General features: G+C 41.0%; 1 pseudogene; it reads left to right on the top strand.

Moving 5' to 3' along the window:
- Positions 1-218: 218 nt before the first annotated feature.
- Positions 219-1,245, top strand: LOC116889019 (annotated as a pseudogene).
- The last annotated feature ends 4,334 nt before the right edge of the window (positions 1,246-5,579 follow it).

Below are 5,579 nucleotides of genomic sequence, written 5' to 3'. Positions count from 1 at the left end.
GTCTAGCTACTAGAGTCAGAAGTACCTAATCATTATAAATTCCATCTCGTTTTAAATAATGATAAAATAAATGTAATGTAAAAATGCCATCTTAAACATCTTTCCTCGAGTCTGGTCTCATAATGGAGGTTAAACCACTGCCGGGTCGCCTGACCCCAGCCGGTGCCACTGCCAGTGCCGTTGCCGCACTGATGGTGGGGTGGGTCAGCGTTGGGGGTAGGTGTTGGAGGGAAGAGACATGATCCAAAGGAACCAGAACAACTGAAGAGGCTGTTTATTGGTGGTCTGAGCTTTGAAACCACAGATGATAGCTTAAGAGAACATTTTGAGAAACGGGCACACTTACAGACTGTGTGGTAATGAGAGATCCTCAAACAAAACGTTGCCAAGGCTTTGGTTTTGTGACCTACTCTTGTGTGGAAGAGGTGGATGCTGCAATGTGTGCTTCGCCACACAAGGTTGGTGGACGTGTGGTGGAACCGAAGAGAACTATTGCTAGAGAGGATTCTGTAAAACCTGGGGCCCATTTAACGGTGAAGAAAATTTTTGCTGTGCTTTAAAGAGGATATGGATATGGAAGAATATAATCTGGGAGACTACTTTGAAAAGTATGGCAAGATTGAAACCATAGACATTACGGAAGACAGGCAGAGTGGGAAAAAGAGAGGATTTGCTTTTGTAACTTTTGATGATCATGACACAGTTGAAAAGTTGTTGTTCAGAAATACCACACTATTAATGGGCACAATTGTGAAGTGAGAAAGGCCCTTTCTAAACAAGAGACGCAGTCTGCTGGATCACAGAAGGTCACAGAGGTGGATCTGGCAACTTTACGGGATGTGGAGGAAACTTTGGTCATGGAGGAAACTATGGTGGAATAAGGAGGCTATGGTGGAGGAGGTGATGGTGGATAGCATGGATTTGGAGGTGATGGTGGCAAGTCTGGTGGTGGTCCTGGTTAGAGGAGTTGAAAAGGTTATGGAGGTGTCAACAGGATATGGAAACCAAGGTGGTGGATATGGTGGTGGTGGAGTAGGAGGAGATGATGGTTACAATGAAGGGGGAAATTTTGGTGGAGGTAACTATGGTGGTGGTGGGAACTATAACGACTTTGGAAATTATAGTGGACAGCAGCAATGTAATTATGGACCTATGAAGGGGGTCAGTTTTGGTGGAAGAAGCTCAGGCAGTCCCTGTGGTGGATCTGGAGGTGGAAGTGGTGGCTATGGTAGCAGAAGGTTTTAAAATAAAACAGAAACAAATGCTACAGTTCTTAGCAGGAGAGAGAGCGAGAGTTGTCAGGAAAGCTGCAGGTTACTTTGAGACAGTCGTTCCAAATGCATTAGAGGAACTGTAAAAATCTGCTACAGAGGAACGATGATCCATGGTCAGAAAAGTCACTGAAGCTTAAACAGGAAACCCTTCTTGTTCAGGACGCTCACAGTCACAGTTTACAAAAGTGCAGCCATTGTCAATTAGATGTATATCTCTGAGATCTTTTATCTGTTGTATCCTTTTCTTTTTCTTTTTATTACATCAGGCATATTGCCCTGTAAATTGTGGTAGTGGTACCAGGAATAAAAAAATAAGGAATTTTTAACTTTTCAAAAAAATCTTTCATCTTTCTCACATTCTTATTTATTTTATTTGCTTATTTTTTGGCTTCTATATGTTTAACAAATGTTTTATCCCTAAGATTTCCAATTTAAACATTTTTAAGTATTCAGGAGTGTTAATTATATTTCCATTGCTATGCAGTCAGCTCTTCATTTTTATGGTGCAAATTAAAACTTTATATTTCTGTTGACACCACATACCTTCTGGCCCCTAGCTTCTGATAAATATCATTCTAGTCTTTGTTTCTATAAATTGGACTAATATAGATAGCTTATATAAGTGGAGTTGTATAGTATCTATTTTTTGGCGATTGGCTCATGTCATTGGGAAGATGGATCATAAGAATCCCTCCAAGTTGTAACATGTGTTAGAGTTTCTATCCTGATAGAGGCTGATAGCCCAGACTTTTCACCACATCTGGCTTAGCATAATATATACATATACATATACATATACATATACATATACATATACATATATATATATATATATATACATATATATATATACATATACATATACATATACATATACATATACATATATATATACATATATATATATATATACATATATATATATATATACATATACATATACACATGCATATACATTGTTAAATGTTTGCATAGTCAGGTCAGTTAATATTGTTTGTCTTATCTTTTATATCTGTGTTAAGAGAACCAAATGAATGAAGCATGGGCTGGAGAGATGGCTCAGAGATTGAGAGCAGTGACTGCTCTTCCAGAGGTCCTGAGTTCAAATCCCAGCAACCACATGGTAGCTCACAACCATCTGTAATGAGATGTAGCACCACTTCTGGTATGCATGCATATATGTAGGCCAAACACTGTGTACATAATAGATAAATAAATCTTTTAAAAACTTATCTTTCTAAAATATAAATTTAAAAGAGTACCAAATATCTACTCTCAATAAACTTAATAAACTTCCATTATATATTGCCACATGATTAACTATAGTTACCAGGTTGAACATTAAATTTCTAGACTTACTCATTCTGTGAACTGCAACAATGTACTTTTGAACTTTATCTTTTGCATCTTTCCTAGCTGTCTCTTCAACAGTATTTATACTACTATTGTTTCTATACATTCAACTGTGTGTTTGTGTACTTAATATATATACACACATATATAAGACCATAGTATATATGATTCCATATATAGGGAGATAGTTATCCTACTTTAAATTCTTTTATTTCCAGATTAGAATTTCACATGATATTTCTTTCATTTTTATGTGGCACTGAGTTTCAAAGGACCCCATATATCTAGGAAAATACACTTCCATAGAGCTGAATTAACTTATCTCCAGTTAATTCTTCACATTGCTATTTTCCATAGTACCCTCATTATTTGATATTTTCACTAGAAATACACAAGGTTTTAGATTTCTCTTACTTTTTATTTGATGGGTTTATGTGTGTGTGCACAAGTGCATGTGTAAGTAGAAGCTAGAAATCAACTTTGGGTGTTGTTCCTTAGGAACTATTCACATGTTTTGTAACACACAATTCTCTCACTGGCCTGGGATTCACACAGCAAGGTAACCAGTGAGCCCCAGAAAACTCCATGTAAGAGTTCATCCACACTGGCTATTCTGTATGTATATATATTATTTTTACAGTCCAGAGGTTGCCCTCCTCCTGGTTCACTCTCCCAGAGTTCCTCATCTAATTCCTCCTCCCCGTCTCCAAGAGGATGTACCCCTCCCTGCCAGACCTCCCCCTTCCCTGGGCTTCAAGTCTCTTGAGGGTTAGGCGAGTCTTCTCCCACTGAGGCCTGACTCTGTTGTATAAGTGTGTTAGGGGGCTCGACTCATGTCTTCCCTCACACATTGGCTATTCTGTCTCAGTGTATAACAGCACTTTTATTTTTATTATTAAATCCAGGGGTTTGGCTTCCTTATTTTCCATTCTCTTTCTTCTTCCCACTGGGATCTAAACCCAGGAACTCGCCATGGAAGGCATGAACTCTACAACCAGCTGTACCTCAACCCACCCATCATTTAAAGATCCTGCTGTTCTGTTGGTTTCAGCATCATTTCAGCATCGTCAGGTTAGTCCCAGATCCCTCGTTTGTAGTCCCTGGCCTGTGATCAGGGGCTACAGGACTCATTCTGATTCCGACACAAATTCCGCCATGCTGCGTCACCCCTTTAGCATGCTGAGACCCAATTAGCACTGTGTAGAATCAAGGCCTTGAATAGGGCCTCACAGGACTCTGCCTGGTGCTGAGACAGGCTAGAACATCCTCTAAACACTAGATTAAGGAGATCCGTACTGCCAGAGGGTTGTGGATGAGTAATGGAAGCAATTCCTTGGGGATCAAGATCAGTGATATACAGGCCTATAGTTTAATCTCATGGCCATAGGAACCTAGACGGTATGGAAAGTGGTTGAGTGTCTCACTCACTCCAGGACTGGAAATGAAGCAGTCAAAACTTTGAACCTCCTCTAATACCAAAGAGATCTAGAAGCTCCTCCAGCAGCGTGCTCCTGTCTACACCTGGGGCTCTTGGGTTTTGCCTGGAACTGGATCTCAAGCAGATACTCATACTCCCTGTTCTTTTGCTGAAGGTTGACAGAGCCTGTCACTTGTCTGCATAGTGAATGCAACTAGACGCTCAGACTGCAGGTAAAGGTTGGAAGCAGAAGTTACAGGCTCTGTTTGCCACTGGACTACAGTACTGGGGATCTGATGCTGTGTTTCAGATCTAAGGCCTGAACTTACTTCCTTTTCCCTCCCTAAGGAGGGGCTGATATGGACAACTCCTTCCTTCCTGCCTTCTTCAATGTGTATCTTCCTGTTAGGATGCTAAACCAATCATATCAAGTGGTTTGCCTAGCTCTTGTGAAGTCATTTTTCTTGGATATTTTATGTATTTGCATTTCAAATGTTACTCCTTTCTCAGTTTCCCTTCCAGAAACCCCCATCTCACCTGCTCCCCCTGCTTCCATGACGGTGTGCCACCTCCCACCCACCCACTCCCCAATTCACCACCTAGCATTCCCCTACACTGCTGAATCGAGCCTTCACAGGACCAAGGGCCTCTCCTTTCATTGATGCCAGATAACATCATCCTCTGCTACATATGTAGCTGGTCCCTCCATGTGTAGTCTTTGGGTAGTGGCTTAGTCCCTGGAAGGTCTGGTTGCTTGGTATTGTTGTACATATGGGGTCTCAAGCCCTTCAAGCTCTTCCAGTTCTTTTCTCTGATTCCTTCAACGGGGGTCCTGCTTCAGTTCAGTGGTTTGCTGCTGGCATTCGGCCTGTATTTGCTGTATTCTTACTGTGTCCTCTCAGGAGAGAGCTACATCCGCTCCTGGGTCAGCCTGCACTTTTTGCTTCATCCATCTTGTCTAATTGGGTGGCTGTATATGTATGAATACATGTGGGCAGGCTCTGAATGGGTGATCCTTCTGCCCCCTGTTTTTAATCTTTTGCCTCCCTATTCGCCTCCCAAGGGTATTCTTGTTCCCCTTTTAAAGAAGGAGTGAAGCATTCACATTTTGGTCATCCTTCTTGAGTTTCATGTGTTCTGTGCATCTAGGGCAATTCAAGCATTTGGGCTAATAGCCATTTATCAATGAGTGCATACCATGTGTGTTTTTCTGTGATTGGGTTAGCTCACTCAGGATGATATTTTCCAGTTCCATCCATTTGCCTATGAGTTTCATAAAGTCATTGTTTTTTGATAGCTGAGTAATATTCCACTGTATAGATGTACCACATTTTCTGTATCCATTCCTCTGTTGAAGGGCATTTGGGTTCTTTCCAGCTTCTGGCTATTATAAATAAGGCTGCTATGAACATAGTGGAGCACGTGTCTTTGTTATATGTTGGAGCATCTTTTGGGTATATGCCCAAGAGAGGTATAGCTGGGTCCTCAGGTAGTTCAATGTCCAATTTTCTGAGGAACCTCAAGACTGATTTCCA

This window comes from Rattus rattus, chromosome X (assembly GCF_011064425.1).
Source record: "Rattus rattus isolate New Zealand chromosome X, Rrattus_CSIRO_v1, whole genome shotgun sequence".
In the NCBI taxonomy this organism is placed as follows: domain Eukaryota; kingdom Metazoa; phylum Chordata; class Mammalia; order Rodentia; family Muridae; genus Rattus; species Rattus rattus.
This window is presented reverse-complemented; position numbering and strand designations above follow the sequence as displayed.